The sequence below is a fragment of the Triturus cristatus genome, chromosome 11, assembly GCF_964204655.1.
Source record: "Triturus cristatus chromosome 11, aTriCri1.1, whole genome shotgun sequence".
Lineage (NCBI taxonomy): Eukaryota > Metazoa > Chordata > Amphibia > Caudata > Salamandridae > Triturus > Triturus cristatus.
The window spans coordinates 1,089,114,496-1,089,142,003 of NC_140594.1; the positions used below are offsets into that span (position 1 = coordinate 1,089,114,496).

Sequence of the window (27,508 nt, forward strand, 5' to 3'; positions counted from 1 at the left end):
AAAAAAACAATGAAATTCCCCCGTTATAGTTAGTGCAGGCAACTATAACTCACGCGACCGCAATCCACTGCTGATGACGTCAGATATTACGTCACTGTTTTTAGACACTTATTTACCCATGTATTCTTCCATTAATCTTTAGCTATACATATATTACAAATATTTATTTTACAGAAAGACACATATGTCATCAGTGATGTAATATCTGACGTCATCAGCAGTGGATTGCGGTCGCGTGAGTTATAGTTGCCTGCACTAACTATAACGGGGGAATTTCATTGGTTTTTCATGAGTGAAATGTCCTGCTAACTATAACATGTGTGAAACCTATGGTTTTTTAAGTGAATTTGCAAGGTTTTTGAAATGCTAATTCCTAACTATAACGTGTGTGAAGCCTATTGTTTTTTCAGTGAATTTGTACGGTTTTTTAAATGCTAAGTTATGTATTTATTAATATATATATTTTTTTAAAGTTTTTCACCGTGCGCGCACGGCGCGCGCCCACTATACGCAGTTCGTGCGGTGCGCGCACGGTGCACAAACTTCGCGGAATTTTTCCATTTCTACCGTACGCGCACGCTGCGCGCACTCCGCGAATTTTCACAAAAAAAATAAAATCTTTTTTTGGCCCTGGGGGGTCCTTCTGGGACCCCCTGACAAAGGCTAGGGGGTCAGGAACTGTCCACCCTGCCCCCTTTTCACGTTCTCCACCTTTGTTTTTCACCCCCTCAGAGTGCGAGGGACAAAATGGCGGCCGACACTTCCTGGTTTCGACCGATTCGAATGTTTACTAAGATCTAACAACCAATCAGACTTGCGCTCGCGCACGGCAGGGTGCGCGCAGAGTGCGCGCACGCTGCACGCGTATAGATATTGATATGGTTTTAAATGCTATTTTCTCAGGAAATTCTGAACAGATTTACACCAGACCTGAAAAAGGCACTTCCTTGACCTTACGGCTACCTCTCTGCCAAATTTCACGTAATTCTGTTCAGCAGTTCGGGCTGTAGCTGCGATTAAAGTCCCTCTGGAAAAATGCATGGGGAAAATGCGTTTTGGGACCCCCCCTTTTTCTCAGCCCCCGCTTGATGAATCCCCCCGAGACTTTCAGGGAAGGAGCGGAGCGGAACGCCCCACCTATTTTGAAAATTTCGTGAGGATTCGTCAATAGGCGCCAAAGTTATTCCAAATAGAATGTTGCGGATTTCCTATGGAAACACGGTCCTAACTATAACTATCTACTGGCGACCGCCAGTAGATAATATATATATATATATATATATATATATATATATATATATATATATATATATATATATAATGTTTGTAAAAACAAATGGTCTTGGCTAACACAGACCTAAACAAGCACTGGCGTAGCCAATAGGTCTCGCTTTTGGGACCTTATAAGTATTTAGTTATGCAGCACAATATCCTTGGTGCAACAACATCAACTGTTGCATGGCTAAACACATAAAGTCCCAAAGGGAGACCTATTGGCTATGCAAATGCCTGTTCTTTGAAGCTATAGCACTGACTGGACTTGGAGTTTGAGTGTTCTTTACTGCATGGTCCAGTGTCTGAGTTTCCAACTCCCTCATCTCCCAGAAGTAAGCTTCGGCTGCTCAGCTTTGTTACTCCTGGAGAGTCAAGTGTCCATCGAGAGGAACTTTGTTATTCAATTGCGGTGCAATACTATTTATTGCCTTGGAGCAGCAGTGATAAACAAAACTACCCACACAAGAAACTGACCAGTCACCATTTACTATCCACCAGAAAACTCCTCACTTGCTCACTGCTCCCTAGATTAGTTGCATTCTCGAAAATTAGGAATTGGCAAAGTCAGTAGGTCTCTGCTTTAAGTATGTGAAATAGTAGTTTTGCCAATGCTTGTTTGTACCAGCATGCACAAACTCATGCACAAGTATGGCCTGCAATCTTTCAATGAGCTTTTCATCAAAGCAACGTATTCCACGATGATCGCCACGCGTCATGATGCGAGTGTGCACATGTAATATGACGTGTGCACATTTGCCATGACGCAGGTGTGCATATGTGTCATGATGGGTGCAGTATTTTTAAAAATGCTGGCATAGAATGCTGAATGGCCATGTTATAACGGTAAATGAAACTGGTGAAAAATATTGTGGTGTGTGAAAAAGGAGTTTGAAAGCACTTGGCAGCTGCCTGGCTCCTGTAAACCAAAAACATAAAATAAAGCAAAGAGCACGATCTGGGATATTGAGTCCAGAAGCCAAGGGCAAATGTCTGGCAAAGTCTGCTGATAAATTACAGGTTCTTTTTACATGGAGTTTGCTGTTAACTGCTCCTTTCTGTAAGTGCAAGCTAAAGGAAATTACTAAAGTGGACCAAGTAGCAATCTGGCTGGGGTACAGAGAGCACAAAGAAACGGCTGCAGGATGTCAAATATTTTCCAGTACATTATAAAATTAAAATAATTGTAAATGAGCTTCATAAGGATTTGAAATTACATCAGCTGTAAGGAAGTTATAAATGAAGTTGTGTTGGGTTTTTGTCATTCTGAAGCGGAAACAAATATTCTAATACGATCAAAACAAACTGGGCAAGTTATTGTCTGGCAGATAGGTTTAATAGTAAAACTGCTTGTCTGATGCAAATTTAGTGGCCATTTCAAGGGGCCATTTTGATGGAGAAGGTGCTCTTTGTGTAAATGGCATTACCCATCAGAAACATATTCAGGAGAGTGAGCTCCAAAATGCACCACTGGACGCATACTACTCCAGTACCACACTCTTACTAAGGTGCAAAGTACGGTGACTACACTTGTTCCGTGTAACGCTTGTATTTTTCGCTACTGGTACGACTTCACTGATGTAACACTGAAGCCAGCAGCTCCACTCTTAAAATTGTCCGATGTACTATTCTGTGGCAAGTAATGGGCGTGTGTCCTGAAGAGGGTGAGGGGGATCCGCCCTCCCAGTGACACAGAATGATGATGGGTGTAGACTGCAAGAGAGTCACCCAGAGAGATGGACCGCTGTGTGCCCCAGGGATAGAGTCGGAGTTAAGATCGGAGCCAGCACACGCTGTAGCGGGAGAAGAATGAGCGAGGAAGCACTCCCCATAGCGAAGCAGCCGCAGCCAACGCCCGGCGATGCTCATCAGCTGTGGTTGGTGACTGTCACGGGCAAAGCGAGGTGGAGAATCAGAGGCGGAGCCTCGCGGTCAGGAGGGGAAGCCTATTGGTGAAGGGCGAATGGTCAAGTGACAGGAAGAGCAAGAGAAGCCAATCGAGAGAGAGCTGCTGCAGTCCAGTACTGTGTGTTTGTGTTGTGCATGTAGAGACTTCTTATTCACACAAAAAGCGTGTAATTTCAGATAAACACGAAGCTTCTAAAAACATGTTCTGTCTAATGTGTGTTACGTATACAGAAATATGACGAAACACTACTCCAGACAAAATAGGTAATTGTCAATGTTTTTAACCCCTTCAGCGCGGCGCGGATTACCGCGCTGTGCTGAAGGGTTCGTGTGTGGGCGGGGCCATGACGGAGCGGTTCTGTCATCCGCACAGCGCAACCGATGCGCATGACGGAACCGCTCCATCATGCGCATCGAAGGGGTTAAAACTCAGATTCTTGAGATTTACCTTAAAGTCCTTAAAAATCACTGAAGCAAACGGTGAGCACGAGAAGAGAATAAACTGTAGATTTCTTAGCCTTCTGTTACATGAAAGAAACCTCTTTGTGATAATAGCGAAATGATACAACTGTCTCTTTAACAATATTGAGCAGTTAAAACAAGCGGTCTTCAAAAAGGAGACGGAGAGGGCGGAGTGAGTGAGTGGCCGGGAGAGAGAGGGAGATGAGGTAGGGAGCAGGAGGTGAGCCCGCGAGTGGTACGTGCATGCGCGCGCAGTCTGCTCATTTTCAAGCACTGCACTCATGATTGTGGCGCATGGCTGCGCGCTCCCGCAAGGTTGATGCCGCCATAAGCACGATTGTGTGCTTTAAAATGAGTAGAGCGACGGCTAAAGGTCCTCCTAAGCAGCGCATGTGCGTTGCGTAGGCGAGACCTAAAAAGTCAAGAGATCTGGCATTGGCTGCTAGCCTTTTTCCTTTGAGAAAGAAGGAATAAAAGAAAAAGGGAAAGAAAGAAAGAAAGAAAGAAAGAAAGAAAGAAAGAAAGAAAGAAAGAAAGAAAGAAGGAAAGAAGGAAAAAAAGAAGGAAAGACTATCAAAAAATTCAAACACTCTTCTAAAAAACAACTACTAACAAAAACAATGATATGTGCTCTACCTATGTTCATTATGCTGCCCATGCATATATCTTTGCTCTTTATCAAACACGTGTTTTCCCCAACTAATAACACCTGATATTATCTAAGGACACAATTGCTGGTCGTAGACCAGTGACGCCCTCTGAAGTGCTAATCATGTCTGCAAACTAGGCATTCTGAATTAATCGCCGTCACATTACCACTCAACGTTTACTTCTAAAATTCAAGCCGCGCTAATCCATTCCAGCATTACCATTCTGCCAATGAATTTGCCTTAAATTCCAGCTATATTGACCCACTTTGGCCATTGCAGGTATTTTTTTTAATATGGCATTTGTGAAATTGCAGCCACTGACCCACTTCGGCCATAGCAGGCAAACTTTGAAAACATCATTCATGAGATTCCAACCATACTAACACTCTTCAGCCCTCCCAATAACCTTTGAATACAGCTTTAATAACATTCTAGCCATGGCGACCCATTTCAGCCCTGTCAGACAGCCTTTGAATCCAGCATTAATACAATTCTAGTTGTTAGGCTAGAGTATTATGTAATCTGAAGCTATTGACTATGTATTAAATCGTATGAATCAATAAAATGTGATCAAATCTACTAAGAAATGTATACGCTTTAAAAAAGGGGGGCAACTTTTCCTTAATAGAAAGAAGCTGGTCGGAATGTGTAAGTGAGAGCATCTTTCTTATTGTAAGATGTTGCCCTCACACACCCATATGGGTGTCATGCTTCATCAACCGGATTAGCTCCACGTGGGGCCAGCGCTGCAATGCCTCACGGGCCCTGCGGGAGGACTCTTTAGTGAGATCTTTTCTTCTAGGTGTGATGGTGCCTGTGGGTGTGTGGGGACTTTATAGTGAATATAGTGAAACAAGTGGTTCAACACTACCTAAGGGGTGGGAAGAGGTATGGCGCCGCGGCCAGGGCGACTGACTCTGGAATCTGGGGATCACAGTTCGATCCCCGGCGCCGGTGGCAGATTAGCCCAGCACCATGTGACTCTGGGCAATAGCTTGCTTAATCTTCCCGACGGCCCCCAGCACCTAGAGACCCTTACGGGTGATTGTTTGCGCTTTTCAAAATGTGGATTAAAATGTAAGGGGTACCAAAGGATAAAACAAGTGGGTGTAGATAGTCTATAAAGTTTTGCAAAGCTAGACAATCTAGTAATGCGTGCTTTAATAGGTCGACATGTTTCATGCCTGTGTGGTCCAGGAGGGATCAGTGGCGTTTCTCCAGGACCGAATAAATTAGGATTCCCTACCCGTACCCAGGGCAGGGTGTGTGAATACTAGCTGAGTTAAGTGTAATGATCACAAGGGAAAATAGAAACTTCTAATCTGGCATTGGAAAACAAAATGAAGCAGGCATGCTGATGTGTGAAGGCTACCATACTTCAAAGGCCAAATGCAATATTTTGAACTGAAAGGGTGGCAGGAAAGGGTCATACCATAATAGGAAACATTTCCAATAATGTGATGGACATTTTCCACAAAGCATGAAAACAAATAAAAAAAGGTACCATGTTAGTGAAAGAGATGGGAGAATGATGAGATGCTCATTCAGGTGGGTCTGTTTTTTAAGGGAAGATATGGCTAATAAAGTTTGTTTAATTCCCTCATGGATTGGTTATATAAGGTCTAAGCCTGGATCTTGCTCAGCCAGGACAAGATCCATTTCTCTATACCCTACCCTGTATCATTAACAATCACCAACAATAAGCGTTCTAGAATGTTTCTTTGTTTGAAGATGCCTGCTTGGGTTTTGAGACACATTGTGACATCATTCACTGGGTGACATCTTAAAGTAAAACACAATCAGTTACCGAACTGCAGTGGTGGCTCGTTATTTTGGGCCTTGGGGCTCCGTCCACCCAGTTTCTTGCATCATGAACCTACTAATTTCCTGATTACTTTTACAATTTTAGAATAGTAATTAGAAGCTTAGTAAAACCTGGCTGAGTGCCGCTTTCTGACCCTCGCTTGAGTGAGGGTCAGGTAGGCTGGCACTTTTCACTGGCACATAAACTGGCGCGCAAGTGCCATCCTTTTTTGGTATTTAAGCCAGAGCTGCCATTCTTCTTGCCCTCATTTCACCATCCCTAGGTGATGCAAGGCAACCGCCACATTTTACTGTAGCCCTGCGTACTTGGGGGCAGATTTACAAGCCCCTTGCGCCACTTTTGCGTCACTTTTCCCATGTTAAAAGTGACGCAAAATTGGCGCAAGGGGCTTGTAAATCTGCCCCTTGGTCTTTAAGCCATATACCTTTCTGAATGTTCCTGGAGCCCACCTATGTACAAAGCAGGGGGCGGGCCAGTCTATAAACATGTGACTTGAAGTCATCAGAGTCATAAGATCTGATGACTCTGTGATGTTAGGTCACATGTAGTGCACATATACACTGCGCATGCTTTAGCGGTGCACGCACACCTGCCTTCAACTAAGCCTTGCTGCTGCTGCGCTTCTAAGATAGACCTACAGAGAGGGCACTATCAGAGCTGAGAAGTGAGCACTACGTCAGATAAATGCTCCTGCAGAGGACAACTCCCTGTGCCTCACCTCTCATTACAGGTAAGTTGGGGGCCCAGTTCCCTCTGTCACCTCCAGCCGCCACTCCTCCTCAGTCCCCAGTTTTTTCCACTCTAGAATGTGATCCTCTCAAAGTTCCTGCCATTGGTTCACAAAGATGTGCTCATCCAATCCCTGGCCTCTCTGCTGAGCACCATGCAATGGTTGCATCAGGGAGAATGAGAGATTGTGAGAGTGAGTTGGCGTAAGTGTGAGCAGGGGTGACTAAACATAAGTGTAAGGCAGTTTAAAGAGTCAGAGAAAGGGATAGGGAGTGAGAATAAATGAGTATGACAATGAGTGAGAGAATGTAAGTGAACGTGAGTGAGTGCTTGTCAGTGTAGAGCTGGTTGGTGTATGTGGTGCATCGTTTTGTTGCCTATCTGAAATTCTTCCCAGCATGCAAAGTTTTTAAACTCTCTAGGCTATCTTTGTATGGGGTTTTTTCTGCATCTGCCACACTTCTTAATGCTAGGTGAGACATTTCATGAGCAGGGTATTGCTAGTGTTTGCTACAACTGTTATGTTCACGATGTACAGTGGAAATGTACTATGTGTGAAGGCAATGTTTTTGTTTTCTTATCGAAGTCATTTGGCAAATATTTTTGCTTACACTACTTTTTTCCTTCTTAGAGATTTCCACTAAATAATTGGCTGGGAGAAGTGCTCAGAAGGCTTGGCATCTTCGAAAAATACTAACCATGTAACTAGGTGAGTGCTGAAACATTACTGCCGCAATATTTTCCATTTAGCAGTCCCAACTGTTTACAGACTGAAGTAACTATAGAGAGATAAAGAATGCTTGCACTAGTGGTTTCCACTGTGACACTCTTTGCTCAGAGGCAAACACCCTACCTGTATTTCACAGGGCAGTAGTCACTACTGTAAGCTTCTCCTCACTTTAGAGCTTTCCATATCTTGCACACCTCTGAGTAAGTTTCCTAGTCATTTTATTTTAATGCACATCATTGAATAGAACATTTATGTTAGGCTTTAGGGGAATGTGGGTGAGTGTATACTTATCTTGGGAGGATACTACAAGCCATCCTGACCAACATTTGTCAAAACCATGTTAGAAGCGCCACGATTCAAAGGCTTCTCTTGGAAAAATCGACTGCTTTCAGATGTAAAACAGTGAATGATATCCATGAAGTAACATAGAAAGGAGAAGAAGGCTGGCATAGTCCATTCACAAGCCCTTCTGCTATGCACCATGATTCGGGTTCATCATGGCCACGCCCTTATGCACTGCTTTTTGTCATCATGGGAAACTCACAATTTATGGGAGGAGGGAAGTGTTTTTAAATCTTTTCATAACATGTTTTAGGAGTATTTAAACAAAGGTGCCCATTACCCATGAATTATTTCCATTGTGCCAGTGCCAGTATTTTATACAGGTGCCTGTCATGCTAACAATTGCCTCATGTGAGTATCAACGACCCCCTGGTACAAATGGAATATGATTCCTAGGACAGGGTAATATACAATGCAAAATAAATTCCTAGGCAATTTAAGCATAAATCAGAACAGTTTTAGTGTGTCAAAAAGGAAAATAAAATAAGTGTAACAACAAATTAATACAAATTAATTTGCCACTTGTATTATTTTTGTGGATCAATTTTAACCAATATTGTTAACCTTTTTAAATCTATGATGAACTTATTAGCTAGATGTTGATTTACAACACTATGGTGTTTGTTTAGTATGTATCATACTGATCATCTGTCCATTTAATACATTTTGGATTTTTGTATTAATTTGTTGTTACAGTTATTTTATTTTCCTTTTTGACACACTAAAACTGTTCTGATTTATGCTTACATTGCCTAGGAATTTATTTTGCATTGTATGCTAACAATTGCCTCCAGGGCATGCTCAGACAGGTATGCTCAGACGTGAGTCCCATGCTCCCCATGCCACTGGAATCCAGCTATCCTGGCTGAAGAGGGGTGACACCCCGAAACCGGTCCTAGGATGCTTGTTTCCAGTCCAGGGAGGACCTGGCCTGGCAGTTCGGGCTGGACTGTTCCCATTGGGCACATGGTCAAGACTGATTTGCATATGGTGGGTCCATACTGGAATGGCATGGTGAGCAAAAAAACGATGGATTTAGGCCCAGATCTCTGTACTAGGGTGAATGTATGACATTGTTCTACATTCTGTCCATCAATAGTTCTTTTTGCAGTATGCCAAAAGCAGTTTTTTGCCATGTACGCCTCTATTAGCCAAAAACTACATTCAATATGCCAGGGTCAACAGCATACTCACGTATAACACTGTTGTCTCATTCATGCTCACTTATATTCACCCATTTACACTCACTTATACTCCATACCTCACTCACTCTCTTGCACTCACATACTCATTCACACTCACTCTCATTCATTCTTAATATGACTCAATCATACTTACACTCACTTGCACTTACTTTCACTCCCTAATTCTCACTCACTCTTAACTATTCCCACACACTCTCTCTCAATCACTCATTCTCACTCATTCACTCACATTCACTCTCACAGGCACACATATTTTCTCACTTTGCAGTTATTCTTATTTGCACTCATTGTCATTCACTTTGATTCACTCACTGGTACATTCACTCACATTCCCTCATCTCATTCTTATTCATTCTCATTCATGCAGACTCACTAACAACTTACTCACACTCATCCACTCTGACTCACTGAATTTCAATTTCAGACATTTTCACTCACAACCTGTGACTGACTTTCACTCACACTACCCGTCAATGATTCACACACATGCTCACACATATGGCGACACACTCGCAAACACACACACTCGTGCACACACGTGCATGCACACAACATACATTTAAAAGAATTACTTACGTCATCTGCCACTGGATGTCTCCTTTCAGCTCCTGGTGCTCCATTTTTGTATTACTACTAGTGAATAATGGAATATTAAACACTATGAGTGTAATGAAAAAAGGTCAGAAAACAAGGGTGGAACACTGATACCCATAAGGGTGGGCTACCCTTGTCTTCTTGGCAATGATTTTGCTACCTCTAAGGCCAGGGGTTACAATGCCAGTGCCAGGGGTCACAAGGGGCAAGTCACAGGTCGCAGGTGCAAGCCCTGGCAACCCCCTAAATAATATCCATTTGCTCAGCCATCTGCCATACCAGTAGGCTCTGGGTGTAGGAGCAGGCCTTGCACAGGGATGAGTTCTGAGGGAAATGTCCCAGAGATCATTTCAATGGTGACCATGATCATTAGTTGTGCTTAGCAACCCTTCCACTAAATGCATAAGGACATTCTCTTTAAAAATGCCCATTGATCACTGGTGTAGGGTTTCACCTTTAGCTGGGCCCTTTCATTAAGATGTCTGCTCCAAGAGCCCACTATGTGGCCTTTGCATGTGCTCATTGCACAGCGGGTGCAGGTCATCTAATCAAGTGTAAGGCAGAGCACCCCTTTTCTCTACTGTTGACGTCACTTGCTATTTAACTTTTCCCAGTGCATTCTGGGCTCATTCCTTGGCTTATGCCTAGACCTGAGGCTTTGCCACTCTGCTCACCATAAGGTTGTGAACATTTCCCTCATGCGCATAGCATCCCTTCAACTGTGGAGCTTGCTCTATAGTAAGCCCTACAAAGCAATTCCCTTTTCCTTTATTTTTTTAAGTCTGTGTGAATGCCATTTCCTCATTCACTCATCACAGCTAGAAAGAATATAATTGTTTCCAATGGTGGGGAGGCCAGGACCCTGCAGTGCTTCTTCTCTGTCCTGCACTGGCAGGGGACCCGTTGATTGGGACAGTCTACTTCACAAATGAAATCAATGCATCAGGTTAGCTCTCAGCTTCCCTGGTCCTGCTGCTGCAACATATGTTTTGCAGGAAGAGAAGGACTGGTGCACTGGATAGGTACGCTCATGTCCAATTCACAGTTGTGATCAGTCGTGGCTCGTATTGAACGAGGGTGGCAGGGCGGACCTTAGAGGCTCTCCCCGGTGATTGCTACTGGGGCTGCGAGCTATTGTGCATTATCTACGAACTTACTTATGAATTTACTCTGACGGCACCTTTTAGAAGTTTTACTCTCGTAGGTAGTTTTTAGACTTTTAAATTGCTGTGAATTGTATCTTGGGGGGTTTCATTTCAGATTAATTGGGAAACGTAATTCAGGAACTCTAACACTCTTCACACGCTTCCTACCTTTTACTTGACGATCTGTTCAGGCGTCTGGCGGCAGTGGGCGCCATCTTGGGAGTAGCGGGGTCAACGCTCTAGTCGCGCCGGACTCCCGCCCTCCCAGAATACTTAAACTACGGCTCCCGGTGGCTGCACTACCTTAGAGGCTCTCCCCGGTGATTGCTACTGGGGCTGCGAGCTATTGTGCATTATCTACGAACTTACTTATGAATTTACTCTGACGGCACCTTTTAGAAGTTTTACTCTCGTAGGTAGTTTTTAGACTTTTAAATTGCTGTGAATTGTATCTTGGGGGGTAAAAAAGGAAAAAAAGAAGGAAAGACTATCAAAAAATTCAAACACTCTTCTAAAAAACAACTACTAACAAAAACAATGATATGTGCTCTACCTATGTTCATTATTCTGCCCATGCATATATCTTTGCTCTTTATCAAACACGTGTTTTCCCCAACTAATAACACCTGATATTATCTAAGGACACAATTGCTGGTCGTAGACCAGTGACGCCCTCTGAAGTGCTAATCATGTCTGCAAACTAGGCATTCTGAATTAATCGCCGTCACATTACCACTCAACGTTTACTTCTAAAATTCAAGCCGCGCTAATCCATTCCAGCATTACCATTCTGCCAATGAATTTGCCTTAAATTCCAGCTATATTGACCCACTTTGGCCATTGCAGGTATTTTTTTTAATATGGCATTTGTGAAATTGCAGCCACTGACCCACTTCGGCCATAGCAGGCAAACTTTGAAAACATCATTCATGAGATTCCAACCATACTAACACTCTTCAGCCCTCCCAATAACCTTTGAATACAGCTTTAATAACATTCTAGCCATGGCGACCCATTTCAGCCCTGTCAGACAGCCTTTGAATCCAGCATTAATACAATTCTAGTTGTTAGGCTAGAGTATTATGTAATCTGAAGCTATTGACTATGTATTAAATCGTATGAATCAATAAAATGTGATCAAATCTACTAAGAAATGTATACGCTTTAAAAAAGGGGGGCAACTTTTCCTTAATAGAAAGAAGCTGGTCGGAATGTGTAAGTGAGAGCATCTTTCTTATTGTAAGATGTTGCCCTCACACACCCATATGGGTGTCATGCTTCATCAACCGGATTAGCTCCACGTGGGGCCAGCGCTGCAATGCCTCACGGGCCCTGCGGGAGGACTCTTTAGTGAGATCTTTTCTTCTAGGTGTGATGATGCCTGTGGGTGTGTGGGGACTTTATAGTGAATATAGTGAAACAAGTGGTTCAACACTACCTAAGGGGTGGGAAGAGGTATGGCGCCGCGGCCAGGGCGACTGACTCTGGAATCTGGGGATCACAGTTCGATCCCCGGCGCCGGTGGCAGATTAGCCCAGCACCATGTGACTCTGGGCAATAGCTTGCTTAATCTTCCCGACGGCCCCCAGCACCTAGAGACCCTTACGGGTGATTGTTTGCGCTTTTCAAAATGTGGATTAAAATGTAAGGGGTACCAAAGGATAAAACAAGTGGGTGTAGATAGTCTATAAAGTTTTGCAAAGCTAGACAATCTAGTAATGCGTGCTTTAATAGGTCGACATGTTTCATGCCTGTGTGGTCCAGGAGGGATCAGTGGCGTTTCTCCAGGACCGAATAAATTAGGATTCCCTACCCGTACCCAGGGCAGGGTGTGTGAATACTAGCTGAGTTAAGTGTAATGATCACAAGGGAAAATAGAAACTTCTAATCTGGCATTGGAAAACAAAATGAAGCAGGCATGCTGATGTGTGAAGGCTACCATACTTCAAAGGCCAAATGCAATATTTTGAACTGAAAGGGTGGCAGGAAAGGGTCATACCGAAACATTTCCAATAATGTGATGGACATTTTCCACAAAGCATGAAAACAAATAAAAAAAGGTACCATGTTAGTGAAAGAGATGGGAGAATGATGAGATGCTCATTCAGGTGGGTCTGTTTTTTAAGGGAAGATATGGCTAATAAAGTTTGTTTAATTCCCTCATGGATTGGTTATATAAGGTCTAAGCCTGGATCTTGCTCAGCCAGGACAAGATCCATTTCTCTATACCCTACCCTGTATCATTAACAATCACCAACAATAAGCGTTCTAGAATGTTTCTTTGTTTGAAGATGCCTGCTTGGGTTTTGAGACACATTGTGACATCATTCACTGGGTGACATCTTAAAGTAAAACACAATCAGTTACCGAACTGCAGTGGTGGCTCGTTATTTTGGGCCTTGGGGCTCCGTCCACCCAGTTTCTTGCATCATGAACCTACTAATTTCCTGATTACTTTTACAATTTTAGAATAGTAATTAGAAGCTTAGTAAAACCTGGCTGAGTGCCACTGTCTGACCCTCGCTTGAGTGAGGGTCAGGTAGGCTGGCACTTTTCACTGGCACATAAACTGGCGCGCAAGTGCCATCCTTTTTTGGTATTTAAGCCAGAGCTGCCATTCTTCTTGCCCTCATTTCACCACCCCTAGGTGATGCAAGGCAACCGCCACATTTTAATGTAGCCCTGCGTACTTGGGGGCAGATTTACAAGCCCCTTGCGCCACTTTTGCGTCACTTTTCCCATGTTAAAAGTGACGCAAAATTGGCGCAAGGGGCTTGTAAATCTGCCCCTTGGTCTTTAAGCCATATAACTTTCTGAATGTTCCTGGAGCCCACCTATGTACAAAGCAGGGGGCGGGCCAGTCTATAAACATGTGACTTGAAGTCATCAGAGTCATAAGATCTGATGACTCTGTGATGTTAGGTCACATGTAGTGCACATATACACTGCGCATGCTTTAGCGGTGCACGCACACCTGCCTTCAACTAAGCCTTGCTGCTGCTGCGCTTCTAAGATAGACCTACAGAGAGGGCACTATCAGAGCTGAGAAGTGAGCACTACGTCAGATAACTGCTCCTGCAGAGGACAACTCCCTGTGCCTCACCTCTCATTACAGGTAAGTTGGGGGCCCAGTTCCCTCTGTCGCCACCTGCCGCCACTCCTCCTCAGTCCCCAGTTTTTTCCACTCTAGAATGTGATCCTCTCAAAGTTCCTGCCATTGGTTCACAAAGATGTGCTCATCCAATCCCTGGCCTCTCTGCTGAGCACCATGCAATGGTTGCATCAGGGAGAATGAGAGATTGTGAGAGTGAGTTGGCGTAAGTGTGAGCAAAAATATAAATGAAACCCCCCAAGATACAATTCACAGCAATTTAAAAGTCTAAAAACTACCTACGAGAGTAAAACTTCTAAAAGGTGCCGTCAGAGTAATTTTCAGATTAATTGGGAAACGTAATTCAGGAACTCTAACACTCTTCACACGCTTCCTACCTTTTACTTGACGATCTGTTCAGGCGTCTGGCGGCAGTGGGCGCCATCTTGGGAGTAGCGGGGTCAATGCTCTAGTCGCGCCGGACTCCCACCCTTCTCTCCCCATATAATGTGTGTCAAGGCCAGACGGCGCAGCGGGCTGGCGCAGCGGGCGCGCCGGGCGCGCGCCGAAGCCGCGCCAAAGCCAAGCCCGTCTGCGCCCGTCCGAGCCTCGACCGGGCCTAGGGCCACCCCCCCTGCACCTCTTGAGTCTGCAAGGTTAGTGTACACAGCGAACGACCTTATCAACCTAAACGATACCCTTCGCCAGAAGCATGATCCTCCAACATGTTTATTCACTGATCCTATTGGAGGGCCGTTTCGTTGTACTCTCTGTAAAAAACATAAATTGGAAACATCGATACTTCAGAAGCCAATACAAGCGGCACTTGTTAACGCTCGCTCGCTTCCATGCCACAAAATTGACATACTAGAATGACTTAGTACCTATGCTATCGATCTCTTGTTTCTCACTGAAACTTGGGGAGACGATGCATCAGGACCAGATTTTAAAGCGGCCATGCCAGAAGATTACTGTGTCTACAGGCAGGATCGTATCTCAGCGCATAAAGGTGGAGGGATAGCAATACTATACCGCAACAGCCTCCGCATTAAAGCTATTGATCTAAAACACACGAGCTGTGAGGCACTTGCATTCACTGTGACACTCACTACCAATCAAACATTCACGGGTGCCCTTTTATACCGACCCCCAGGCTCCCGTACCACATTTCTTTCACAACTTCATCAACTCAGTGAACTAGCTGTGGAGCACAAATATTTCACCATATTGGGTGATTTTAATTTTCATCTAGAATCTCACACCGATAAAGACACTGACCAGCTCATCAATGATCTTTATACTGTGGAACTGAAACAACTGATAACGGTTCCAACACACAAGGCAGGACATACCCTTGACGGTATTTTTACTAATAACCCACACATTACCATTAACCAAACACTGCCTTTAACATGGTCTGATCACTCTGCCATTTTATTCGATATCAAAACTACAACACCAGCTATTAAAAGAACAGCTCAGAACTCCCACCTAACCACTAGAGACTGGAAAAGTTTGGATTACATTCAGCTTGCACAGACTCTTACTGAGGCCTTTTTGGACATAGATACAGAAACTGATCCTAACATTGCAGCCACAAGATATACCTCTACTCTCGATGAGGCTTTTTCTACACTAGTTCCATCCAGAACAGTCAAGCACACCAGGAAGACCCCCTCGGCCCCCTGGTTCACCGAACAACTTAGACTACAACGACAATATTGCCGTAATCTAGAGCGCCACTGGCGCAAATATTACAACGCATCAGATAAAACAATGTACACAGCTGCACTCCATAACTACAAGCAGAATATAGCCACAGAGAAAAACACTTACTATACCACCCAAATAAATCAAGCTAAATGTAGCATGAAGAAACTGTTCGAAGTCGTGAATCATCTTGCTGAACCATCCAATCCACCCACTGAAACATCTCAAACTCTTTGCAACACTTTGGCTGACTTCTTCTCCGGAAAGGTCACTTCTATATTTAAGGACTTTTCCCCAAACCCGAACATAACTGAATCATCCAACACACAACTGAACGTGTATCCTACAGTATTAACGGAATTCACTAAAATACAGTCGCACCATATTCATAAACTAATTCTGTCAATCAAATCTGGCTCCCCACTGGACCCTTGTCATCCTTCTATATTTAACACTATTCCAGACACTATTACAACTCCACTGACACACATCTGTAACATTATGTTTTCAACAGGTCTATATCCAACAATCTGGAAAAACACTATAATCAAACCACTTGTAAAAAAAACATCACTTGACCCTGCATTACCATCTAGTTATCGCCCTATTGCATCCCTGCCGTTTCCAGCCAAAATCGTTGAATCAGTCATGAACAAACAACTGTCTGACTATATCCAAAGTAACAACCTTTTGGATGATACTCAGTTCGGATTCCGACAAGGACATGGAACAGAAACTGCCTTGATTAAGGCTGCAGATGAAATAAGAACCACCATGGATAATGGAGGACAGGCTGTCTTAATTTTGCTAGATCTATCGGCGGCCTTCGACACGGTCGATCACTCTACTTTGATCGGCCGTGTCGAGGCCATCGGTATTAAACATAAAGCCAGAGATCTCATTACTTCTTTCCTGGCGGATCGCAAGCAGGCAGTTAAGCTAGGCACTTTTACCTCCCCCACTTTCAGCCACCCTTGTGGAGTTCCGCAGGGTTCCTCGCTAAGTCCGACCCTTTTCAACATCTATGTCTCGGACTTAGCGAGGGTAATAAAAGCTTACAACATCAACTTAACAACATATGCCGACGATACTCAGTTGGTACTATCCATACATAAAAACGGTTCTCAGATAGCAGCAAACTTCAAAGATGGCATGCGGGCTATCAGCAGTTGGATGGCCTCCAACTGTCTAAAACTTAATTCATCTAAGACGGAGGTCATGCTTTTTGGTAAGATTGAGCCTTTGTGGTCTCCTCTATGGTGGCCGGAGGAAATGGGGACCCCACCCCAACCAGTCAGTAAAGTAAAAAACCTGGGAGTAATATTTGATGACAAACTTTCTTTCCATCACCATGTGAACGCCGTAGTTTCATCATCATTTAACATCTTAAGGAAAATAAAGAAACTTCTCCCATATCTTCCTACATCTACAGGAAAAACACTAATCTCTACATTGGTGTTCTCACGCACTGACTATTGCAATGCCCTCCTCCTCAATGCTCAAAAAAAAATCATTTCCAAACTACAAATGATACAAAACGCTTCAGCCAGAGTTCTACTAGGCATTCCAAAATTTAGCTCTGTCTCAAGATACTTGGACCAGCTGCATTGGCTTCCGGTTAGAAGTCGGACGAAATTTAAGGCCCTTTGTATCGTCTACAAGGCAGTAAACAACACGGGACCAAAATTTCTTAGGACTTCACTTAAGCCTTTATCAACCTCCAGAACGCTTCGCTCCAACACTGCTCATCTGCTTCATATACCCAGAACAAGGAAAGTCAACTGGGGAGACAGATGCTTTACTATTGCAGCTGCAAAACTATGGAACTCCCTTCCCCTTAATATAAAAACCAGTCCTACGTTGATTATCTTTAGAAAGCAGCTAAAAACATGGCTGTTTTCTCAAAGCAATGACTGTTCTTAAACCAATCTAAAACTGCCCAGAGTCCTACTTCATTGGTATCATTTATAGCTCCTAGCGCCGAGACACCCATGGGTAATTGTAGCGCTTTAAAAATCGCATAAATAAATAAATAAATAAATAAATTAAAAAAATAAATGTCACTTAGCTTGCAAGGCCGCCAACTCTCCTCCATTGTTGTCTCTCGTCCGTTGTGGTCTGGCCAAAATAGGAAGCAGACAGGGTCCCTTAAGCCAAAGACAACGCTGCTGTTAGCAGGGTTGTGATTGGTCTGAGCACCGTGGTTCAGTGCTTAGACAGGCAGTGGGAGCCTGTGCATGTTCTCCACCCACTCTGTGTATTACAGCCTGGTGGGGAACATGCTAAGTGCGCATGACTGTTTGGCCGGCCCAAAAGGCTGGCCTAACCGTCATGCGCACTTAGGTGCACAGATTTCCTCCTCCCCTGCTGGCTGTGACACAGCCAAGCCCCAAAACCTGCCTCATGACCGAAAAATAAAATGATAACAACATAGTGTTATCATTTTATTTTTCCTTCTTTGCACTGCTGAAAAGCAGTGGGGCTACGCTCCTCCGCCTTAGTGGAGGAGCCGCCACTGGTTGTGATTGTGACACTGCAGGATCTGCCATTTGACAGGTTCCTTCATCTAGTGCATTCTTTTGTGGGGGGAGGAGGACAGAAACTGCCATCTTCTTCCCCAGTATCCAGTTCACAGTTGTGTCAGCTGCCCTGCGTTTTGTGGTAACTTCTTCCTTTTCTGCATTACTTTCTGGTGGAGGAAGGACTAGGGAAGCTGGCAGCTGCTGGTGACAGTAGCAATTGGAATTCTAGACGTCAGTACCTGTGCTAGTACCTGAGGTGCTTGGGCAAGGCATGAATGGTCTGCATAGGAGTTTTTGGGGGGAGAGAGCAGATGTCCCTTGTTGTCATTTAGGAATGATTGAAAGGTCTTCAATTAGGCTCCATGTAAAATGTATGTTGCACAGTTATAATCTGGCATAATCTTGGTAATTTCATGTTACTAGGGTTACGCGAAATTGCTGACATTGCGCTATTCTACCAAGTTGCATATTTAGGAATAATGCAAATAGCTGTGGATTGTTAAGCATGTGTTTTACTCACTTTTGTAGAGCAAAAGGTGTCCTTATGTGTCCAAAATAAAAGCAAGGATGCGTTTTGCGCTAAAAAATGGCGTCAAATGACTCTTTTGTATTTCACATAATTACTAATAATTTTGCATATTTTTCCGAAATTTGAAGTAAATAAGCAAAATAAAATTACGCAAATTTCACCCCCCTACTTTACTTGTGATGGAGTAGTAGAAACCATACCATCTACAGTATTCTGCTGCCATGTAAATACCACACACACACACGTACATACACACAACCCTTCTCTTTCCATAGAGAAGGTCAGTGGGGAATCCGAAGACTTCTACCTATCCCGTCTTTTGGGTAAGACTGTAGAGAATTGAATTAGGTAGGGCACAGCTGAACCATATCCTGACCATTAACCAAGGTCATGGGGAGGAGGCTGGAGAAGGCAGGTGCCACAATTCTTGATGTTCTTTATTTATATATAGTTTTATATAGCGTGAACATGACCCAGGCGGGTATCAGAGCGCTTTACAAATGATCAAGGACAAAAAAGAGGGAGACAAGTGGGTCAGTAACAGCAGCAATCGTATGCAAGATACCGGTGTCTACAAGAGGAACAATATATTGCGATACCGCAAAGAGGATTTAATTGAGCATATAAGAGCAAAAACAAATAGGGATGATGGAAACAATCATACGATCAGGTGTGAAAGACATTGTAGCAGTGCCACTCTGGGCGAGGAACAAGAGGAAAAAACAAGCTTATTGAGGAACCATCATCAAATGGTACTGAGTGGGAGTAGCACAGCTCACACTCACAAAATTCACACTTCATCTCCAAATCCCACGAACAAATATTTTATCTGTAACTGTGAAACCTGCTATTGTAATATTTAATTATCAGTAGGATATATTTGTTATTCAGAAACCTTGGTCTCGTTGATGGCGATGTTGAATCTTAATTGCTATTATGACGCATATCTGAGTAATCCCACTCAGCCATTCTGTCAATTCCCGAGAGAATTGAATGCCTCTGTAGAGCAGACTTTGAATGATTCATATGCATCATATCAACTCCATAACATCATTTTATTGTCACATGGTGAGAGAGTTTGCACAGTATACCAGCAGTTCTTAACCTTTTGACTTCTGTGGATTACTGGAATCCGGGGACCCCCACTGTGTCATTGTGTGAAGCCGGGGACCCTCAGTTTAAGTAATTTCTATGAGATGAACCTCAAAAAAGACATAGAAATATAAAAACAAGAATTCATCGAACAAATGCTGAAATAATGAGATTTTGTTTAATTCACAATAAAATGTAGAAAAAGTTTTAAAATGTTCAGTTTTGCTTCTTTATTTGTTTATACTTTATTAATTTAAATTTATCAGTTTTGATCATATTTAATTTTGTAAGACAGTCATGGAACCCCTGAGTAGGCCTCGATGACTCCAAGGGGTCTTCAGTCCACAGGTTAAGACCTATTGCAGTATAAGACACCCTGCACAGTGTACAATGCGCACATGTTCTCTCTTTAACCACAAATCAATAATGTAGAACATGATTTACCCTTTGGTGGTCGGTTGCATTGAATTTCCAGCTTCCCTGGGGATGATAGAATTTTTGGAACAGCATCCTCTGCACCTTGGGTCACCACCTCCATCTAGTTTACTACAGACTTCTGGGTATTGTAGTCTTATTTTGCTTACTTCTAATTCATCGCATGGAACTTTTTAGACTTGCAAACTCAGGCCGTATAACACATTGTGTCGTGGGGGTTGCAACAGGTGTGTGCACCTGCTTTGTGTACCCCCAGTGAGCATTGGTATTACAGAGGGGGCCGCAGACATGTATGCACCCCTTCTGTAATTGATAGCACTGGCACACATGTTGAGCCAGCGCTATCCTAAGAGGGTGTTCCCTCATTTGCATGGGGTGTGGCCCCATTTGAATGAGAGAATCAGTTTGCCTCTGCGTCTGTGCCATAATATGGACCCGAGTGAAGAGGAAAACATGCCTTTAGGCGGCTCACTGAAAGTGCGCCCTAAAAAGGTGCCACCTTTTAGTGTGCTTCCTAAAGGCAGCCTCTGAAGGAGAGAAAGTGGTCCCATGGGCCCCCATACATCCCATTGCAGGCAGGTGCAGTCCCTCTCTGCACCCTCCTGCAAGGGGATCTCTAATCCCCTTGAAGGTGCTGGTGGGTTGCCGCCTGCACTGTGAAACACGGAGCAGCTTTTAAACAGCTCCTCCCTATGTCACTTGAATGTGCTACTCCTAGGGCAGCGCGAGTTCATGACTGTGCTGGGGGCCGTGCACTCTTACTAATATGGTGCACTTTCCCTGTTTGCACCCGGTGCACCTTTTGAAATCTCGTCGTATAAAGTCAATGATTTTGAAGGTGAGAAGTTCAGGACTAGAGACAGTATCCATAATGACCTGTTGTGATGGGATCGCCCTATCCTCACTGTCGCATGCACATTTTCTTACACTTGAATTCTGTGCAGTCGTCCTTGCTTTTTTGGCCCACTCATAACTCTTTCATTATTTTCCTCAGACAAAGTGGAGTTTGTTTGCAGATTTTTTTTTTTAAAGGATATGCATGTCTATGGATATGGACATGGTGCGACGCAGGGGAAAGGGTGGGGGGCGTTGGGGGTGGGTTTGTAGTATTTTGTAATGTATTTTTACGGTATTGCTGGATGGCATGCATAAAAGTGGATTGCTCTTGTAACGTAATGCAATATGACTTCATTGACGACTCTGATACACAGGGTGCTGTGATTTGTATGCAATCGACAAATAAAATATGTTTTAAAAAAAAAAAAAGGATATGCATGTCTGGAATATTTTTCCATTCTCCTGTCCTGGAGCACATTGGCCCACAGGGCAGTCCTGGGCAGGAAATATCAGTGGCAGTGATCCCACCGTGAGTAATGGGGTTTCTGGATGCTGATTCAGCCTTTCATTCTCCTAAGGTTGAGAAACTCAATCACATTGGTCTGTGCAATACTTCCTCTTATTTTTAAACCTCCAACAGACAGCTGGTTTGCTGTGTGTGATGCAAAGATGCTCCATGCTGTATATATGTTATTTCTACATCCCCTGTCCGATTATGGGCTCCTTAAACTGGGTTTAGGACCTCTGTCTAAGTAGCTCAGTTTATTTGTAAAGCCCAATGCCCACCCAATGTGTGTGTTTCCGCATCAGCAGTTCCATTGCCCATTGGTTTCTGTTCCTTTCTCACTTTCCACCATTTCTTCTCAGTCAAAGTCAGAAAGGTGCTCACTGGGCAAATGCCATTAGTGCTTGTAGCAACCTCCCATCTCAGAGCCCCTTCGTGGGGTACCTCTGAAGAAAGGGTACATGCAGCATCTCGGTGGATTCTGCCACAAGCTGCAATATTGGCAAAACCCAAAAGAAAGGTAATTTACTTGCTAAATCAAGATGACGTTTATATAGCAGTATTGCACTGTGTAACAAAGCATTCACCTGGGGCAGGGCTGTCCAACGTAGCTCCAGGAGAGTTGTATCCTTGCCACATTTTCAGGATATCCGCATAAAATACGTTTCCATACATTTAACTTGTATGGAGCACTTTTACATATTCAGTCAACACTCTTAAAATGTGGCCTAGATCTGACCCTCCTCTGAGCACACCGGCCTCACCATAACTAGGGAAGAGCAACATTGTGTTTTTTTTCTCAGAAAAAGTACAAAATGTAGTAAAAAAATATGTGAAATTATGCCTAATATTAAAATTGAATGTGAGGGCATACCTTGCATTCATAAGTCACACGGGTAAAGAAACTGGCTTGAAGAGAAAATGTCCTCTCCGAAACATGTTCTTCTCAAACTAACCTCTTGAAATATATCTTCTGCTCAAATCAGCCCCCCTTGGCTAAAAAGTATGTGAAATTTTCCTCTTGAAAAATTCCAGAAAATTTGCTTTTTTCGCATAAATGCAAAATTCTTGAAATTTCCTGAATTAAGCAAACAACCAAAATTTTGCTCTCCAATGTGATCAATTATCACACTTTTAATCCATTGGGCAGAGCTGGGCAAACAAAACATTGTGGCAGGGAGTGGAGTCAACATTGTATCATTTAGTGTAAGTTTGTTCGTTTTTTAACACATGCGTAAGTAGAAAACAATATAATAAATCAGTTCAAAAGGTAGCAGCATTAAGGAAGGATGTTGAGGGTACACATACTTTGTATACCAATTGCAGGCAGAAATGTTTTGTTTATTTAGATGAGGTGTGGAGCCCTTGAACCTGTTCTGCAAAAGCAAGAGAGGGTAGAAATCAGCATGGTATGGTTTGGAAGATGCACAGGGTCTGAGGGTTGGAGTGAGGTGGGAAGGATATTCACTTAGGGAGAGGAGTTGGCTTAACGGCTAGGGCGGTCGACCTCAAAATCAGGGGAACCTGTTTCGAGTCTCGGCAGGGACGCGCAACATCCTGAGATTCTGGGCAAATCCCTTAGGGCCAGATGTACGAACACATATTCCCATAGACACAGAATGGGTAAAACTTTTGATACATCTGGCCCTTAATCTCCCCGTGCCTAACAAAAATGAATGTGTCCTCATGCAATGCAACTGCCGCTCGTGTACAGCACTATATAAAAGTCCGTAAAAAAAAAGGAAGAGAATACTAAATTATAGAGTATTATTGATCCAAACTCCAGCTTTGGGAGTTTATTTACTGTTGTAAAGCGCTCTGTTACCTTTGGGTCTAGCTAGTGCTATATAAAACTCATACATAAATAAATATAGCTCTGTCTTTGCTGTTACATATGACTTAGCTGCCCTGAATTTACTTGTTATCTTTGATGTGAACATTTACTGTTGTAAAGCACTCTGATACCTTCGGGTCTAGCTAGCGCTATATAAAACTCTCAAATAAATAAATAAATAAAACAATAAGTGTGCTGTGTGGGGCAAGAAAACGTAGTACCTTCTTCGAGCCTGCTCTACCCACAGTGCATCCGCCACTCCCGCGGGTGCACTGCAGTCTCTGAGATCCCCTCTCCCCGCGCAGTATGACGCGGGTTCCTGTAACACAAGGTGCAGCCCAGGGCTCCACCAACCTGGCAGTCTGGCTGGCTGCCCACCAGGCTCCAAATGAAGCCTTTAGGATTCTTGTGAGACGTGTGACATTGGATGACTCAGACATGCTTAAGGTGATGCTGCCTGTATACTTAATGTAGTTTCTGCACTTCTTTTATAACGCGCAGTCAACATGCAGTTCCACATCCTCATTCTAGTGAGAATGGGATTAAGGTCCAGCGGCCTTTGCTCTCCTTCCTTTAAAGGATCATGATGCATTAAGCTCCAAAGACACTTTTGCGTATAAAATATGTGCGCCGAGTTCAATCAATGTGATGAAAATGTTAGACTGTCAGAATATTACCTAATAATCCCTTAGGATCCAGCATCAATGGGCTCACTGAAGATAATCTCTCCTCAGAGTTTTTATCTCCTAGGGCATGTATTCACTTCTCTACTCTGCATTAAAAAAATTTTCAGTCACATTAAAGCCTTCTGTAGAACATGTCAAATCCAGCATTTGGTTATATCATAAGCCATTTTATTTATTTAATCGCTCACAATCGTGGGCTCATGGCACGCGCTTTCACAATTTCTTTTCATCTTTCAAGAGTGGACAGCACTGGTACTCTGCTTATACCAACAAGCTAGTATATGTAGTGGGTTTCAAAATCCATTTAAACCTCAAAAACAAGTATTGGGAAAGTGTTTGGTAATTGTTGGTGACTTTGCATGTGTTGAGCTAAGCTGCCCTAGAAAGGAAATCCTATAACCAATCAGCTTCCTGGGCTGCAGCAATATGGAAGATGGAAGAAATGCCCCTTCACTTAACTGACTGCAGTAGCAGAATTAAACTCTACCCTCAAAGAAGATGAATTTCACATTTGAAGTTGTCAACTTTAAAGGCACTTTTGACAAAATATTGCACAGTTGAAACTATTGACAGTAGGTTTGTTGCATCTTTGGGAAAGCCTATCCATGTGCATATCTTTACTTTGTGATACAAAAGCCTATAAATCCAACAGCATGTTATTATGGCAGCAAAGTTAAAACAAATTACATTGAGGGTGGTTTGTGATTAGAGCTCAGTTTTAGAACAGGCTATGCTATTCAAACAGCAAGTAGTTCCTCAACAAACAAGCATTGGCATAGCCTATAGGTCTCGCCTTTGGGACCTTATAAGTATTTAGTTATGCAGCAGGTCCCAAAGGCGAGACCTATTGGCTATGCCAATGCTTGTTTTTTTTCTTCTAACGCTAGTTGCTCCTCCAGTTGCGGACTTCCAGCCCGCCCTTTCCTGGAGCCTGTGATTCGAAGCGCTCGGCGCCTCTGCCTGTTTAAAGATGCTCTGCATTTCAAAGGGGCGGTTTCCCTTCTAAGGGGCCGATTACGATGTCGGACGGACTCAGGTCCCTGCAACATCGGTCAGGAGCTGTAACTGACCGACCTGCTGTCGACGGTTACGGCCCTGCTAGTACGATGCGACCGAACAGCGTTTGGTTGCACTCGTATACAAGACAATGCAGGCATGCATTCCGAGCGGAATGCATGCCTGCATCCTTGAAAGCAGGGGTGCAGTTAATCCCTGAACCCTGTGGGCGGCACCCCAAGGTGCCTGCCACCGGGTGCAGGGATCCACAGAGGGGCACCATAGGTGCCCCAGGCTGGCATACGGCAGCCTCGCACCCATGGGAGCCCTACTGGGGGCCCCCAAATACAGTTTCCGACTGCCTTTTCGTGCCGTAAAAACCGGCACGAAAAAGCAGTGAAAAGCTGCCATCGTACTCCCTCGGTCGCAAAGAGGTGGCCGGGGGAGTACTGGGAGATTTCCGGACGGCGGATGGGCTCTCCGAGCCTGTCGTCCGCAATCCGGAAATCCGTGTCGGATTCCTTTCCGACCGAGCCCATCGGAATGGCTCGGTCGGAAATGAATCCGGCCGACATTATCCGAATCGGTCGGAAGGGCTCCGACTTCCGACCGGAATCGGAATCGGCCCCTAATTGTGAGCGGTGTAAAGATCACAGTCCGGCAGGAGGATAAACCGCCATCCTGCCCCCAGCTGCGGCAAAACCCCGGATTACACGATCCCAGCTCAGGGCCCCCTTTGAACTGCTGAGTCAAAGCGCTAAACCATACACTGGGGAAGTGTCGAGGTCATCGCGTGTTGGGGAATGCAAGGCCGGCAGTGCACACCAACTGGTACATGGGTGGGAGGGGGCCGTCCAGTAGGACCGGATCTGCTGCGTTTTACTGGCATATTGACTTCCCAACCCCCAGCATTGGTGTAATACACCCATGGGGTGTGGGTGGTGGGGTGGTCTGAGGGGGGTTATAAACAACATTTATTTATATTATTTGAGGTTTTATATTGCGCAGTCCAGACAGGCTGTTTCAAAGCGCTATCTTCTGTGACTGGCATACAGGTAGAATGGGGTTGGAATGCAAAACTAAGAGCACTGGTAGATAAAGTGATTGCGCGAGTGGGGGGCACGGGGGAGGGGGTGTTCTCAATCAGTTTTAGCGAGTTAGCAAGCCGGGACTTGAACCTGAACTCCATTCTATTCCACCAATGTTACTCCTTTTCACATACCCTTCTGTCTGGTTAATTAGGCGGATATTTTATATAGAGCATTGATCAACTTAATGGTGTCTGGTATCTCATTGAATGGAATAAATAGTTTCAAAAAAATGTTATCCGCGCCCAAGGCAAAAACTGGCATTCATCATGTTGTGGCACTGCATACAAACAAACGTATAAGAGAGGGCCCACTCAGGGAGACAGGGCCACAGGCAGCGTCCAGGCGCAAGGAGTCAATCAGAGTGCGAGAGCGCGCAAGCTAATTAGGCCTTCGGAAAAAGTGGACGAGAGCCCACTCAACCTAGTGGGTGTCTTTGAGTGACAGTATGCTGCCTGAGTACACGTGCACACCTGCCTAAAAGTGGTGCACTTCCGTGCCAGGGGTGATGTGCCTGGGTGCCTGTGCCACTCCTGTATATTCATATGTTTGCCAGGGCACCTGTGCAACTACATATGTAGGGTCCATTAAATGAATTAGCCGTTTGCAGTACACATGGGAGGAGATTCAATAAAACTCACGCCTGTGAGGCACAGTCAAGATTCGGTAACAATTTGGGAGGAGTTCTGCAGTAAATGGCGTCATTCATACTCGTAAACTCTTGGTTTGTGGCAAGTTTCCTGCAGCTAGAATACATCGAACATGTTTAGGTCGAGCCTGACCCAGCGCTTGCGCTGGTCTGGCAGAGACCTTATGTAAGTAGGGTTTCAAAAAATGCTACCGCCGCTACAGCATGCAGTACGCGGGCGCGGGCGTGCGCTTGCACTGCAGGCTGTGGCCGGAGGTAGCATTTTTCCGGTGCCACGATTATAGCAAAAGTAAAGAAATAGAAACAAGCATCTATTTCTTTACAAAGAACAAGCATTGGCATAGCCAATAGGTCTCGCTTTTGGGACCTTATAAGTATTTATTTATGCAGCACAATTACTTTGGTGCAACAACAACTGTTGCATGGCTAAACACTTACAAGGTCCCAAAGGCGAGACCTATTGGCTATGCCAATACTTGTTTTCTTTTGTTTTTGTATCCCCAGGATGTTATCCTCTGGTCCGTTGTGGAGCCTGTTTTTACAAACCGGGTGACATGGCGTGCATGCGTCTGAGCACGGACTCTGAGAGTTTGAAGGGTCTCAAAAGTAAAACAGAAACCCCAGGGCTGATTTTATTTCTGTACTGTGGATTTGACAGTCTTGACTCCACCT

General features: G+C 44.1%; 1 protein-coding gene across 2 annotated transcripts in view; it reads left to right on the forward strand.

The window, feature by feature from the left end:
• SLC7A14 (solute carrier family 7 member 14) overlaps window positions 1–27,508 on the forward strand; it is a 302,417-nt gene that overhangs the window by 109,377 nt on the left and 165,532 nt on the right. Inside the window, exon 2 of one of the 2 annotated variants that reach the window (XM_085635468.1) lies at window positions 7,478–7,555. The exons of the other annotated variant lie outside the window; for it this stretch is intronic. The gene's annotated coding sequence lies outside the window, so the exon portion shown is untranslated. The remainder of the gene's footprint in view (window positions 1–7,477; window positions 7,556–27,508) is intronic. 2 annotated transcript variants of the gene reach the window in all.